Source organism: Lactuca serriola, chromosome 9 (assembly GCF_051521515.1).
Source record: "Lactuca serriola cultivar US96UC23 chromosome 9, Lser_US96UC23_V15, whole genome shotgun sequence".
Classification (NCBI taxonomy): domain Eukaryota; kingdom Viridiplantae; phylum Streptophyta; class Magnoliopsida; order Asterales; family Asteraceae; genus Lactuca; species Lactuca serriola.
The window spans coordinates 95,486,463-95,501,867 of record NC_136416.1 but is presented as its reverse complement, the minus strand read 5'-3'; positions in this window follow the sequence as shown (position 1 = coordinate 95,501,867).

The window sequence follows — 15,405 nt, the reverse complement described above, 5'->3', positions numbered from 1 at the left end:
CAAGTCCGTAGTGATACCCCTCGGATAGGACCAACCCGTTCGCAGTATTCATAGGATGTGCCATTCTTACTAGGATCAGTTCATCGTTGTCGTTGTAAGTGACTTGCTTATCTACCCTCGTAGTAAGAAGGAAACCAGGGAGAGCAGCTACAACAAACCGCGAAAGCAATACGATCAGAGAAGCTTTACCTGAAGTTCTCTAAGATACGAGTTTTGGAATTGAGGAGTCAATTTCCTAAGATACATCATTATCAATGTGGAAATCCTTAAGGACTCTTTCAATTGATCAAAACCGTTGAGAAACAGTCAGCACCAAAGGCGTCAGCAGGAATACACCAAAATTTCGGGTATCGCTGACCTACCGTCTTAGCTCCTTTGGAACTTCTCGTAAATTACAGAACCCCCCTTACGACTTTGACCCTGAAGGGAGCAACCCTTGGCTGGGAAGAGAAGCAAAAGGAAGAAACCTTTAGAATTCCAGAATAAGAGACCAAATTCCTCTGGAAACCTCACTATGGGCAGGCTTAGTATGCTTCGGAAAGCGTGGAAAGCAAAAACCCCAGATAATTATGCCTTTCGAGATTCTTGTAAGAATCAACCCTGTAATCACAACATCAACCTACTCCCGCGAGTTTGGTAAAGTACATTCTACCCGACGCGTCCCAAACTTGCAGAATTATCTATTCGACGAGACTCTTGTAATCCCCCTCGACGAGATCGAGTTCCACAAGAGCCTCCCCTTCGTTAAAGAACCATAGTGACCATGGACCGAAAGGTTAAGCGAACGCAGCAACGCTGCTCCCCATTAGTGAAAGTTCGCAGGAATACTAACCAAGGACCTAGAGTCACTTGGAGGCGTGAGAATCAGTCGATTAGGAAGTATCCCCACATCATGGCTCGATTGTTCATGCCCACTCCTTGCCTAAATTCAAATTTCGGGACGAAATTCCCTCTAACGGGGGGATGATGTGACAACCGTCAATTTTCGGTCAAGTCAAAGTCAACTAAAGTCAACAAGTCAAACCGGTCAACTCAATTTGCCATGAGTATTAGAGTTTACGTTATGTAATTTCTAAACAACTCTCTATTCTATTGAGAAATCATAAATTGAAAAGTGCGTACATCTAGATCTCCTTAACCTAAAACTGTGGTACGTGGCGAGCCAAACTGATAAAACAATGTTGCATACTCATCGGGAGTATGCAAGATCCTTAAACAAGGCTTAACGGGGCTTACGGACCCTGCATTGCGAAACCGAACACTCAAAAATGTCACCAATGAAACCTCTCTCAATCGTTTTCACTTTATCTCTCTCTATGAGAAATCTCTCCCAAATCTCTCTCTGAATGAGAAATCTCTCCAAGAATGTCAAATCTCTCCCAAATCTCTCTAAGTATGTGAAATCTCTCCCAAATCTCTCTCTGAATGAGAAATCTCTCCAAGAATGTCAAATCTCTCCCGAATCTCTCTAAGTATGTGAAATCTATCCCAAATCTCTCTTTGTATGAGAAATCTCTCCAAGAATGTCAAATCTTTCCCAAATCTCTCTCTGAATGAGAAATCTCTCCAAGAATGTCAAATCTCTCCCAAATCTCTCTAAGTATGTGAAATCTCTCCAAGTATGTCAAATCTCTCCCAAATCTCTCTAAGAATGCGAAATCTCTCCCAAATATCTCTTTGTATGTGAAATCTCTCCCAAATCTCTCTCTGAATGAGAAATCTCTCCAAGAATGTCAAATCTCTCCCAAATCTCTCTAAGTATGTGAAATCTCTCCCAAATCTCTCTCTGAATGAGAAATCTCTCCAAGAATGTCAAATCTCTCCCGAATCTCTCTAAGTATGTGAAATCTATCCCAAATCTCTCTTTGTATGAGAAATCTCTCCAAGAATGTCAAATCTCTCCCAAATCTGTCTCTGAATGAGAAATCTCTCCAAGAATGTCAAATCTCTCCCAAATCTCTCTAAGTATGTGAAATCTCTCCCAAATATCTCTTTGTATGTGAAATCTCTCCAAGTATGTCAAATCTCTCCCAAATCTCTCTAAGTATGCGAAATCTCTCCCAAATATCTCTTTGTATGTGAAATCTCTCCAAGTATGTCAAATCTCTCCCAAATCTCTCTGAGTATGTGGAATCTCTCTCAAATCTCTCTCGAAATCTCTCCCAACTCTCTATAATCACTCGGGGCATCCCGACCCTCGAATTTGGCGAAAACAGCCCGAAAACGGAAGTCTACGCGAAAAACGGACTTAAGGAACCGAAACCCCTCTTAGGAACCGAAACCCCTCTTAGGAACCAAACCCTCCTGAGCCGAAGGTCCTCTCAGGGCCGAACCTCGCCCAGGAGGAACCGAACCCGAGAGCAAGGAACCGAACCCGAGAGCAAGGAACCGAACCTCGCTTAAAAGGAAGAACCGAACCCGAAGGTACTGTTCACTACTGTTCATTCGGTTCATTTCGGGTCTGACTTCTCGCCTTTTATCTCCGGACCGAACCCTCGCCTTCGCCTTCGCTTCTCGCTCCTGGTTCGCATCTCGCATCCGGCTCAGCAACCACCATGACCGAACCTCGGCCTAGGGACCGAACCTCGGCCTAGGACCGAGAGGCCTCGCTGGGAAGCCTTTTTCTCCCGGTTTTCGATTAAATTCGCGTTTTAAGCCCGTTTTTAATTGTTTTAGCACGGGATTTTCACCCAAAACTTTATTTTAACATATAAGGCCCCTAAACTATTAATTAATCACGTTTTTTAAGGATAAAACCTTATCCAAAGGGGAGTAGGTGAAGTACAAAGATGGAGTGTTGACTTTCCTTTATTTTATGACACAAGCAACCTCCATCACCCACTCCATGTCACTATTCCCCATCAGTCCTTACCTAGTCATTTCATTGTACTTTTCCCACCTTTTTCCAACCCCACAATTGGTCAAAGGCTAGAAAAGCCTCCTCTCTCCTCATTTCTCTCATTTCCTCTCTTTTCACCAAAAAGAGCAAACTCTTTTCTCTCTCATTTTCCCTCTCTAGAACTCGAGATTTGAGGGCTGATCTTGGGATTTTCCTCCACATTTGGTAAGAATAATCCCTTCTCTTTATGATTATTTCACTTCTTTCTACTCGAATCATGGATATCTTACACAAACTCTCTCATAATTGTGTTAGATCTTCGAATCTTCAAGTGATTCTTCAAGTGTTCTTGGGTTGAACACTTCTCTTCTTCAACACTTACCTACTGAAATCACTCAAGGTGAGTTCATACCCCTACATTTTTATGTTTTCTTAAGTTTTTAGGGGGAGAATACAAGTTAAAAGACCAAGAACATAACTAAATTTTTCTAACAGCCTTCATCAGAAACGTTCAACTCCATTCACGGACTGTTTTGGACGACTTAAACATTTTTGTTTTCAAAACTGTTTTAGGTGTAAGTAGTTCAAGTTCTTAGCTTTAAAATGACTACTTGCACATCTCCATAAGATTTTTCTACAATTTATGGTGAATTTTACAAAACTGCCTATCATTTCAAACACCAATCCGGACCAGTCTGTGATCATGGACCTTTTCACCCAAGTTAGAGATCATTAAAAATCATGATAATAATTATGAGTAAGCTAGACACATTTTGGGAACTCTCAGAAATTACGGATTTAGTTTTCGACTTCGTATGATTTTTCTATGGCTTTTCTAAAACAGTGCAGGAAGGTCTAATTTAGTTAACATCATATAATTTTCATAACACTTTGTATTATGTTGAGCAAAGTGTATAATAATAAATTTTAAGTATTGAATGTGTTCCTTTGTAAATTTTATCATCATAAACTGAAAATAAGTCATTCATGATAAGATTATTCATTCATTTAGAACACGTATATAAGCTATAATAAGCATAGTTTAATGGATTTCATAACACTAACGCTTTTTCATAAAAGAGTTCTTATATATTACAAACATTTTGGATAAAACTATAATAGGTATAGTTTATGATACATCACATAACACACACGTACAAAAAGGGTACATTCATACATAAAGGTTTTACACTCACGCACACAACTTGTAAACTTGTTAACCTAAATTGTGAGACAATCTCTTTCCGTACGTCCGAGTGCGGGATATAATTCCTGTTAGTTATAATCAGAGTCTCCTGGAGGGAGAACGTGATAGTTGTGTATAGATCTATATTGGGTTTGACACCCCACACCTTGCTGCTAGCTACAGTGGGACCTGCAGGTCTACGGGTGACAAATGTCATTTCAGTTTTACGACGCCTGAGAAACGTCGTGGCAGGTTCATTTAGTCATAGTATGATTATAGCGACTCACATAGGGATATAACAATACATAAAGTTTACGGGATTTTTATAAAACTTAAATGGGTTTTATGTCGATTTTAAAATCACTTTTTATCTCAATAAGTACAGATATTACTGTACACTTTCGGTTTTGGTATTTATGACTACACATCATTTGAAACCACATTTATATCTTTAAGTATGGACAATACTTGTTATTTTCTCGGTCCTGGGATTTAGGACTACATATACATAAAGTATTAACAAACATAAGAATTTACGGGAATTTCATTTAATTCAAGCGCGTTTATGTCAATTTAAACACATATCATTTTCTATTAGTAAGAGAGGTTACTTATACATTTTGGTCGTCGGTTATAAGACTACATTACATAAATTTTATAAAGAAAATATCGGATTTTCTGGATACATATTCTATCGCTTTTACAAGGAAAACGGTTTACTTCTCCAACAAAATCTCTTATGAACTCACCAACCTTGTGTTGACACTTTTCAAAACTACTTGTATTCTCAGGAATTCAGTGAAAACAGGAAATCAACAACGTTTTGAGGATGGGACGATAAATCGTCAAACAGTTCATTTTGTTTCATAATGTAATTGATTCAAATCATGTAAACATATACTTTGGTGTAACTTTTTCAATTATATTTATGATGGTTGTATTTACTTTGAGCACTATTATACTCGTTGTTGTGATACTCTACATGAAGTCCTCCACCCTCGGACGTTTCCGCCATCCTTGGTTTGGGGGTTGTGACAGATTGGTATCAGAGCATTGTTTATAGTGAACTCAGTATATCGAACCACATAAGATATACAAACTATAAATGCATTGGGACTAGAGTCTCTGATTTAAAGTTTTCAAAACAACTACACTTTTAGAAATAAGTAGTTTCTTATTAAAAGTATACAGGAATGCATACATACTAAGGTCAGCATCATTCTAGAACAAAACAAAAGTAATGATTGTTGGATATCACAGGTAAGCTCGGGGATGTATGGTCAGTCTTGGGAGTGGCATATCCTGATCAACTATGCTAGTCCGAGGAGTGATTAGCACATGCCCAAGAATGGTTGTGATATGGCAACAAGTCTAAAAACTTACCAACACTACCACAATGAGATCATTAGAACAGAACACGAGTTACTATAGGAGTATTTTGTAATATCATAACTTATATGAAAACTAAATAGATCCTTAATAATAGATCTATAGCCCCTAAGTGGATTCCCTATGATATTATATAACTTAGAAATCATAGACTTAGAATTTGTGGTCATTGCCTTACTTCCTTTTCCTTGTTTGGATGTGGATCTAGGGTAGGATCACTTATTCGAAGGTCTATCATATCTTGTTATATGTAATTAGTATGAACTATGTCATTATAGAAGTAACTAATAAGGATCACCCCTATAAGTAATTAATTATAGAGTTAGACGCCTAGTAATTATCTCTTCCACTCTTATTCTCGCAAGTACAACATAACAAGATCCTACTTACCGGACGACCCCTACTTTCCCAATCCAAACCCAAGAAGTGGTGGATGATTATGAGGAGAATCAGAAGCGGAATCGGAGGTAATCAATCCTCCATGCATAGCAAGGGTTTCCGCGAACCGTTTCGACTACATCGAACCTGTGCCCCGTTGGGCAATCGTGATCGAGGGTTGAATGTCGATAGCAATGGCAACAACCACCACGTGGAGACCAACGAGGGTGCTATGACCTCAACCACAGGGGACCGACTGACAGAGCCCTCCCGGCGAAGACCCGGCAGATCGCAAACATCAGGGATTAGAGCAGGTAGACTATAACCCGAGTTCGGAAACTACACGCTACTACAGGCCCTACTGTCTCACATACCCGAGACTCGGAAGGAGACTACTATTTCGGAGACCAACTCTCTATTTAGGACCTTATCACCACTCCGGCAGAGGCAAGAGAGTAACGAGGTAGACACATAACATTCAAAGAGAGGAGGATTGCGGCCAAGCATCGATTTGCAAGGTGCATCGACTTTGCCTCATGCATCGCAAGGGACAGATCGTCGTAAGTAGAGTTCATACCTCTCACAAGACCTTGTAAATTAGATTCGTGAGTATGCGTTGGTGCTACTCTATTCTAGGCGTAAGCACGACACTGGGATTTAAGCAGTCATACTAAACGAGGGATCTAGTGGATATCAAAACTTTTCCATGCACAGATGTGAGGTAAACCTACATCTAGGTCAAAAAAAAAAATTTCACCAAAACCCAAATTACTACAGTCATATTAACAAGATGGGCTTAGGACATACCTAACAGACTCGAAGGACTACTTAGCCTTAATTATATAACTAAGCATACATCAATTGGTCATAATAAGGACCTAGCTTGGGTCAAGTATAAGGGTTCACTTGGATACAGAACTACTAAAAATTCATGGGTTTACCATATAAAGACTCCCGTTATGAATTGTTTTCAGAATGCCCTTAACGACCGAATGACATTACAAATCGATATAAGATAAAACTTAGTTAGAAACTCGCGACGTATAGCCATTCTAAAAACTCATTATCATACCAACACTAATACACCGGGTCCCATCAAAACTCCTCAGCCAAGCGTGTTTGGACACACATGATTCTAAGATGAGTAAAGCTTAACGCCCGTATGAAACTTACCCCTACCCACTGTTGTGACTCCATTTCAAGAATGTTAGCGGAAACACTAGGAATAGTACAGTAATGTGCAAAAATTTATATGTGTAAATATAAATCGTTAGGATGCACTTAAGATAATCATTTCCACTAACGAAGATGTTTTTCATCGTGAAACAGAGCTATGTCTTCACCAAGAGGCAACCAACCAACTAGCAAGGCGCCAACTCTGCAGATAGACGCTGTTACTTTTCAGGCTGCAGTCACGGCAGCCGTGGCAGCCGTCGTGGCACAGTTCAATGCTAACAACGCCAGCAGAAATGGAAGTGGTACTGACAATACAGATAGTGGTAATATTCAGGAACACCAACGGGTGTCCGCCAGCGAAAATACCTCGGGCCACAAACCTACGAGCAAGAAGAGAAAGTTTTGGAACATGAAAGAGCGCCACCAATCTCAAAGATCCACTAAAAGACAACAACCTATGGCCACCCCCACCATTACAACAACAATCATGACACATGCCCCGACACTAGCCACAGGGTCTGTCACCCATACGTCGGCTAGACCATATGAGGGATCACTCCCAAAGTGTGTCAAGTGTGGGTTCCATCACACAGGAGCTTGCCGAATTTTACAATGTGATAACTGCAACAGGAAAGGACATACCTCCCGTTTCTGTAAGGCCCCGACCCAGCATCTCCCTTCAATCACCAGCACCAGGGCGGACCCAGTATGCTACTTATGCGGTGAAATGGGACACTTCAAGAGAGAGTGTCCAACCGAGAAGAATGACGGAGGAGCCGGAGGAATGTAACAAACGAACCGGAAGGAACAGTAGGAAACCATATTAGGACTTTTGTAATGTTTCCAATGACAAAAACGTTTAAATACCATATGTTTGTAATGAAATTGTTATGCTTGCTAAAGTCACCGTCTTTCTAAAAGTAGTTAAAATACTCTCTCGTTTAAATCGAACCAAATACATTCATATATGATCTTAAGATCATTACCTGTAAGATGTGATGACTTTGTACATACATCGGGGTTAATTATAATCAAAATACTGAAGTCTTGAAACAAATAATTTCATCCCGACTCCTAATCCGTGTCTAGTAGTAAGAATTGAGTGGGGCCACCCACTCGGCGATTCCCCAACATCAGATCACATACGACGTTCATATACCGTTCGATCATAGGGAGACCTGTCAGGGATCATGATGTCAAATATCACTACTAATTCTCGAAACACACCCATTACCAGTGCTAGACACTATGGTATGAATCATCTACAGTAATGATAACATCAACAAAATGGATCACCCTAAAAAGAAACACAAGATACTCTATCACTCTAGTGATCTCTTCTTGCGAATACAGCTTAACTCGTTTTATCTAAAAAGATATTGCTGTCATCATCCAATTTTCATTGATATAGCCCTCATCTTCCCGATTTAACGTCTACAAAAGGACCTTTCACCTAACCCCCCCCCCCCAAACATCGAAACCTTCGTCTCTCATAAACATCCAGCACGAACCTACGGATCATCTTTTGCTATGGAACCCCAAAACACGCATCAGAGGAGTGTTATACTTCCCGAAACCTTATCACACGTACTTACAGGAGACCTTTGGGAATGTCACGCATGTAGCAGACAAGGTCCAAGCACAGAAGCTTGGGAAAGATATGGTACAAGTTCTGCCATGAACTTCGGGCCAAGGTTGCCCAGGAGGGCGAGTAAATGTCCTACCATCTAAGAAGGCCTAATCGTGTAAACCAAACCCACATGCTTCCTACCGAGCTACAAGAACTCTTAGGTCAAACCTGTCGAACTACTCAACAATGAAATTGAAGAACCAAGCTTCTCACCCTAGAAAGCTCTGTTCTTATTCTTCAAATAGAAAGGCAAATTGCTCATAGTTCCATTAACTTTAGAGGCCCTGACAATATCTCCAGTAGAAACCTTTACTATCTGCCTCACATAATAGAATAGGCCGACTAACCACAAGGAACGAGGCACCCTTTAGGAATCGGACCTAAGATCTGAATATCACCAGTCGCGAGTATTGGAAAAGGATGTCCGAGGACAACCCTCCAAATTCGATGCGGACGCTACAAGTCCGTAGTGATACCCCTCGGATAGGACCAACCCGTTCGCAGTATTCATAGGATGTGCCATTCTTACTAGGATCAGTTCATCGTTGTCGTTGTAAGTGACTTGCTTATCTACCCTCGTAGTAAGAAGGAAACCAGGGAGAGCAGCTACAACAAACCGCGAAAGCAATACGATCAGAGAAGCTTTACCTGAAGTTCTCTAAGATACGAGTTTTGGAATTGAGGAGTCAATTTCCTAAGATACATCATTATCAATGTGGAAATCCTTAAGGACTCTTTCAATTGATCAAAACCGTTGAGAAACAGTCAGCACCAAAGGCGTCAGCAGGAATACACCAAAATTTCGGGTATCGCTGACCTACCGTCTTAGCTCCTTTGGAACTTCTCGTAAATTACAGAACCCCCCTTACGACTTTGACCCTGAAGGGAGCAACCCTTGGCTGGGAAGAGAAGCAAAAGGAAGAAACCTTTAGAATTCCAGAATAAGAGACCAAATTCCTCTGGAAACCTCACTATGGGCAGGCTTAGTATGCTTCGGAAAGCGTGGAAAGCAAAAACCCCAGATAATTATGCCTTTCGAGATTCTTGTAAGAATCAACCCTGTAATCACAACATCAACCTACTCCCGCGAGTTTGGTAAAGTACATTCTACCCGACGCGTCCCGAACTTGCAGAATTATCTATTCGACGAGACTCTTGTAATCCCCCTCGACGAGATCGAGTTCCACAAGAGCCTCCCCTTCGTTAAAGAACCATAGTGACCATGGACCGAAAGGTTAAGCGAACGCAGCAACGCTGCTCCCCATTAGTGAAAGTTCGCAGGAATACTAACCAAGGACCTAGAGTCACTTGGAGGCGCGAGAATCAGTCGATTAGGAAGTATCCCCACATCATGGCTCGATTGTTCATGCCCACTCCTTGCCTAAATTCAAATTTCGGGACGAAATTCCCTCTAACGGGGGGATGATGTGACAACCGTCAATTTTCGGTCAAGTCAAAGTCAACTAAAGTCAACAAGTCAAACCGGTCAACTCAATTTGCCATGAGTATTAGAGTTTACGTTATGTAATTTCTAAACAACTCTCTATTCTATTGAGAAATCATAAATTGAAAAGTGCGTACATCTAGATCTCCTTAACCTAAAACTGTGGTACGTGGCGAGCCAAACTGATAAAACAATGTTGCATACTCATCGGGAGTATGCAAGATCCTTAAACAAGGCTTAACGGGGCTTACGGACCCTGCATTGCGAAACCGAACACTCAAAAAGGTCACCAATGAAACCTCTCTCAATCGTTTTCACTTTATCTCTCTCTATGAGAAATCTCTCCCAAATCTCTCTCTGAATGAGAAATCTCTCCAAGAATGTCAAATCTCTCCCAAATCTCTCTAAGTATGTGAAATCTCTCCCAAATCTCTCTCTGAATGAGAAATCTCTCCAAGAATGTCAAATCTCTCCCGAATCTCTCTAAGTATGTGAAATCTATCCCAAATCTCTCTTTGTATGAGAAATCTCTCCAAGAATGTCAAATCTTTCCCAAATCTCTCTCTGAATGAGAAATCTCTCCAAGAATGTCAAATCTCTCCCAAATCTCTCTAAGTATGTGAAATCTCTCCAAGTATGTCAAATCTCTCCCAAATCTCTCTAAGAATGCGAAATCTCTCCCAAATATCTCTTTGTATGTGAAATCTCTCCCAAATCTCTCTCTGAATGAGAAATCTCTCCAAGAATGTCAAATCTCTCCCAAATCTCTCTAAGTATGTGAAATCTCTCCCAAATCTCTCTCTGAATGAGAAATCTCTCCAAGAATGTCAAATCTCTCCCGAGTCTCTCTAAGTATGTGAAATCTATCCCAAATCTCTCTTTGTATGAGAAATCTCTCCAAGAATGTCAAATCTCTCCCAAATCTGTCTCTAAATGAGAAATCTCTCCAAGAATGTCAAATCTCTCCCAAATCTCTCTAAGTATGTGAAATCTCTCCCAAATATCTCTTTGTATGTGAAATCTCTCCAAGTATGTCAAATCTCTCCCAAATCTCTCTAAGAATGCGAAATCTCTCCCAAATATCTCTTTGTATGTGAAATCTCTCCCAAATCTCTCTCTGAATGAGAAATCTCTCCAAGAATGTCAAATCTCTCCCAAATCTCTCTAAGTATGTGAAATCTCTCCCAAATCTCTCTCTGAATGAGAAATCTCTCCAAGAATGTCAAATCTCTCCCGAATCTCTCTAAGTATGTGAAATCTATCCCAAATCTCTCTTTGTATGAGAAATCTCTCCAAGAATGTCAAATCTCTCCCAAATCTGTCTCTGAATGAGAAATCTCTCCAAGAATGTCAAATCTCTCCCAAATCTCTCTAAGTATGTGAAATCTCTCCCAAATATCTCTTTGTATGTGAAATCTCTCCAAGTATGTCAAATCTCTCCCAAATCTCTCTAAGTATGCGAAATCTCTCCCAAATATCTCTTTGTATGTGAAATCTCTCCAAGTATGTCAAATCTCTCCCAAATCTCTCTGAGTATGTGGAATCTCTCTCAAATCTCTCTCGAAATCTCTCCCAACTCTCTATAATCACTCGGGGCATCCCGACCCTCGAATTTGGCGAAAACAGCCCGAAAACGGAAGTCTACGCGAAAAACGGACTTAAGGAACCGAAACCCTCTTAGGAACCGAAACCCCTCTTAGGAACCAAACCCTCCTGAGCCGAAGGTCCTCTCAGGGCCGAACCTCGCCCAGGAGGAACCGAACCCGAGAGCAAGGAACCGAACCCGAGAGCAAGGAACCGAACCCGAGAGCAAGGAACCGAACCTCGCTTAAAAGGAAGAACCGAACCCGAAGGTACTGTTCACTACTGTTCATTCGGTTCATTTCGGGTCTGACTTCTCGCCTTTTATCTCCGGGACCGAACCCTCGCCTTCGCCTTCGCTTCTCGCTCCTGGTTCGCATCTCGCATCCGGCTCAGCAACCACCATGACCGAACCTCGGCCTAGGGACCGAACCTCGGCCTAGGACCGAGAGGCCTCGCTGGGAAGCCTTTTTCTCCCGGTTTTCGATTAAATTCGCGTTTTAAGCCCGTTTTTAATTGTTTTAGCACGGGATTTTCACCCAAAACTTTATTTTAACATATAAGGCCCCTAAACTATTAATTAATCACGTTTTTTAAGGATAAAACCTTATCCAAAGGGGAGTAGGTGAAGTACAAAGATGGAGTGTTGACTTTCCTTTATTTTATGACACAAGCAACCTCCATCACCCACTCCATGTCACTATTCCCCATCAGTCCTTACCTAGTCATTTCATTGTACTTTTCCCACCTTTTTCCAACCCCACAATTGGTCAAAGGCTAGAAAAGCCTCCTCTCTCCTCATTTCTCTCATTTCCTCTCTTTTCACCAAAAAGAGCAAACTCTTTTCTCTCTCATTTTCCCTCTCTAGAACTCGAGATTTGAGGGCTGATCTTGGGATTTTCCTCCACATTTGGTAAGAATAATCCCTTCTCTTTATGATTATTTCACTTCTTTCTACTCGAATCATGGATATCTTACACAAACTCTCTCATAATTGTGTTAGATCTTCGAATCTTCAAGTGATTCTTCAAGTGTTCTTGGGTTGAACACTTCTCTTCTTCAACACTTACCTACTGAAATCACTCAAGGTGAGTTCATACCCCTACATTTTTATGTTTTCTTAAGTTTTTAGGGGGAGAATACAAGTTAAAAGACCAAGAACATAACTAAATTTTTCTAACAGCCTTCATCAGAAACGTTCAACTCCATTCACGGACTGTTTTGGACGACTTAAACATTTTTGTTTTCAAAACTGTTTTAGGTGTAAGTAGTTCAAGTTCTTAGCTTTAAAATGACTACTTGCACATCTCCATAAGATTTTTCTACAATTTATGGTGAATTTTACAAAACTGCCTATCATTTCAAACACCAATCCGGACCAGTCTGTGATTATGGACCTTTTCACCCAAGTTAGAGATCATTAAAAATCATGATAATAATTATGAGTAAGCTAGACACATTTTGGGAACTCTCAGAAGTTACGGATTTAGTTTTCGACTTCGTATGATTTTTCTATGGCTTTTCTAAAACAGTGCAGGAAGGTCTAATTTAGTTAACATCATATAATTTTCATAACACTTTGTATTATGTTGAGCAAAGTGTATAATAATAAATTTTAAGTATTGAATGTGTTCCTTTGTAAATTTTATCATCATAAACTGAAAATAAGTCATTCATGATAAGATTATTCATTCATTTAGAACACGTATATAAGCTATAATAAGCATAGTTTAATGGATTTCATAACACTAACGCTTTTTCATAAAAGAGTTCTTATATATTACAAACATTTTGGATAAAACTATAATAGGTATAGTTTATGATACATCACATAACACACACGTACAAAAAGGGTACATTCATACATAAAGGTTTTACACTCACGCACACAACTTGTAAACTTGTTAACCTAAATTGTGAGACAATCTCTTTCCGTACGTCCGAGTGCGGGATATAATTCCTGTTAGTTATAATCAGAGTCTCCTGGAGGGAGAACGTGATAGTTGTGTATAGATCTATATTGGGTTTGACACCCCACACCTTGCTGCTAGCTACAGTGGGACCTGCAGGTCTACGGGTGACAAATGTCATTTCAGTTTTACGACGCCTGAGAAACGTCGTGGCAGGTTCATTTAGTCATAGTATGATTATAGCGACTCACATAGGGATATAACAATACATAAAGTTTACGGGATTTTTATAAAACTTAAATGGGTTTTATGTCGATTTTAAAATCACTTTTTATCTCAATAAGTACAGATATTACTGTACACTTTCGGTTTTGGTATTTATGACTACACATCATTTGAAACCACATTTATATCTTTAAGTATGGACAATACTTGTTATTTTCTCGGTCCTGGGATTTAGGACTACATATACATAAAGTATTAACAAACATAAGAATTTACGGGAATTTCATTTAATTCAAGCGCGTTTATGTCAATTTAAACACATATCATTTTCTATTAGTAAGAGAGGTTACTTATACATTTTGGTCGTCGGTTATAAGACTACATTACATAAATTTTATAAAGAAAATATCGGATTTTCTGGATACATATTCTATCGCTTTTACAAGGAAAACGGTTTACTTCTCCAACAAAATCTCTTATGAACTCACCAACCTTGTGTTGACACTTTTCAAAACTACTTGTATTCTCAGGAATTCAGTGAAAACAGGAAATCAACAACGTTTTGAGGATGGGACGATAAATCGTCAAACAGTTCATTTTGTTTCATAATGTAATTGATTCAAATCATGTAAACATATACTTTGGTGTAACTTTTTCAATTATATTTATGATGGTTGTATTTACTTTGAGCACTATTATACTCGTTGTTGTGATACTCTACATGAAGTCCTCCACCCTCGGACGTTTCCGCCATCCTTGGTTTGGGGGTTGTGACAGATTGGTATCAGAGCATTGTTTATAGTGAACTCAGTATATCGAACCACATAAGATATACAAACTATAAATGCATTGGGACTAGAGTCTCTGATTTAAAGTTTTCAAAACAACTACACTTTTAGAAATAAGTAGTTTCTTATTAAAAGTATACAGGAATGCATACATACTAAGGTCAGCATCATTCTAGAACAAAACAAAAGTAATGATTGTTGGATATCACAGGTAAGCTCGGGGATGTATGGTCAGTCTTGGGAGTGGCATATCCTGATCAACTATGCTAGTCCGAGGAGTGATTAGCACATGCCCAAGAATGGTTGTGATATGGCAACAAGTCTAAAAACTTACCAACACTACCACAATGAGATCATTAGAACAGAACACGAGTTACTATAGGAGTATTTTGTAATATCATAACTTATATGAAAACTAAATAGATCCTTAATAATAGATCTATAGCCCCTAAGTGGATTCCCTATGATATTATATAACTTAGAAATCATAGACTTAGAATTTGTGGTCATTGCCTTACTTCCTTTTCCTTGTTTGGATGTGGATCTAGGGTAGGATCACTTATTCGAAGGTCTATCATATCTTGTTATATGTAATTAGTATGAACTATGTCATTATAGAAGTAACTAATAAGGATCACCCCTATAAGTAATTAATTATAGAGTTAGACGCCTAGTAATTATCTCTTCCACTCTTATTCTCGCAAGTACAACATAACAAGATCCTACTTACCGGACGACCCCTACTTTCCCAATCCAAACCCAAGAAGTGGTGGATGATTATGAGGAGAATCAGAAGCGGAATCGGAGGTAATCAATCCTCCATGCATAGCAAGGGTTTCCGCGAACCGTTTCGACTACA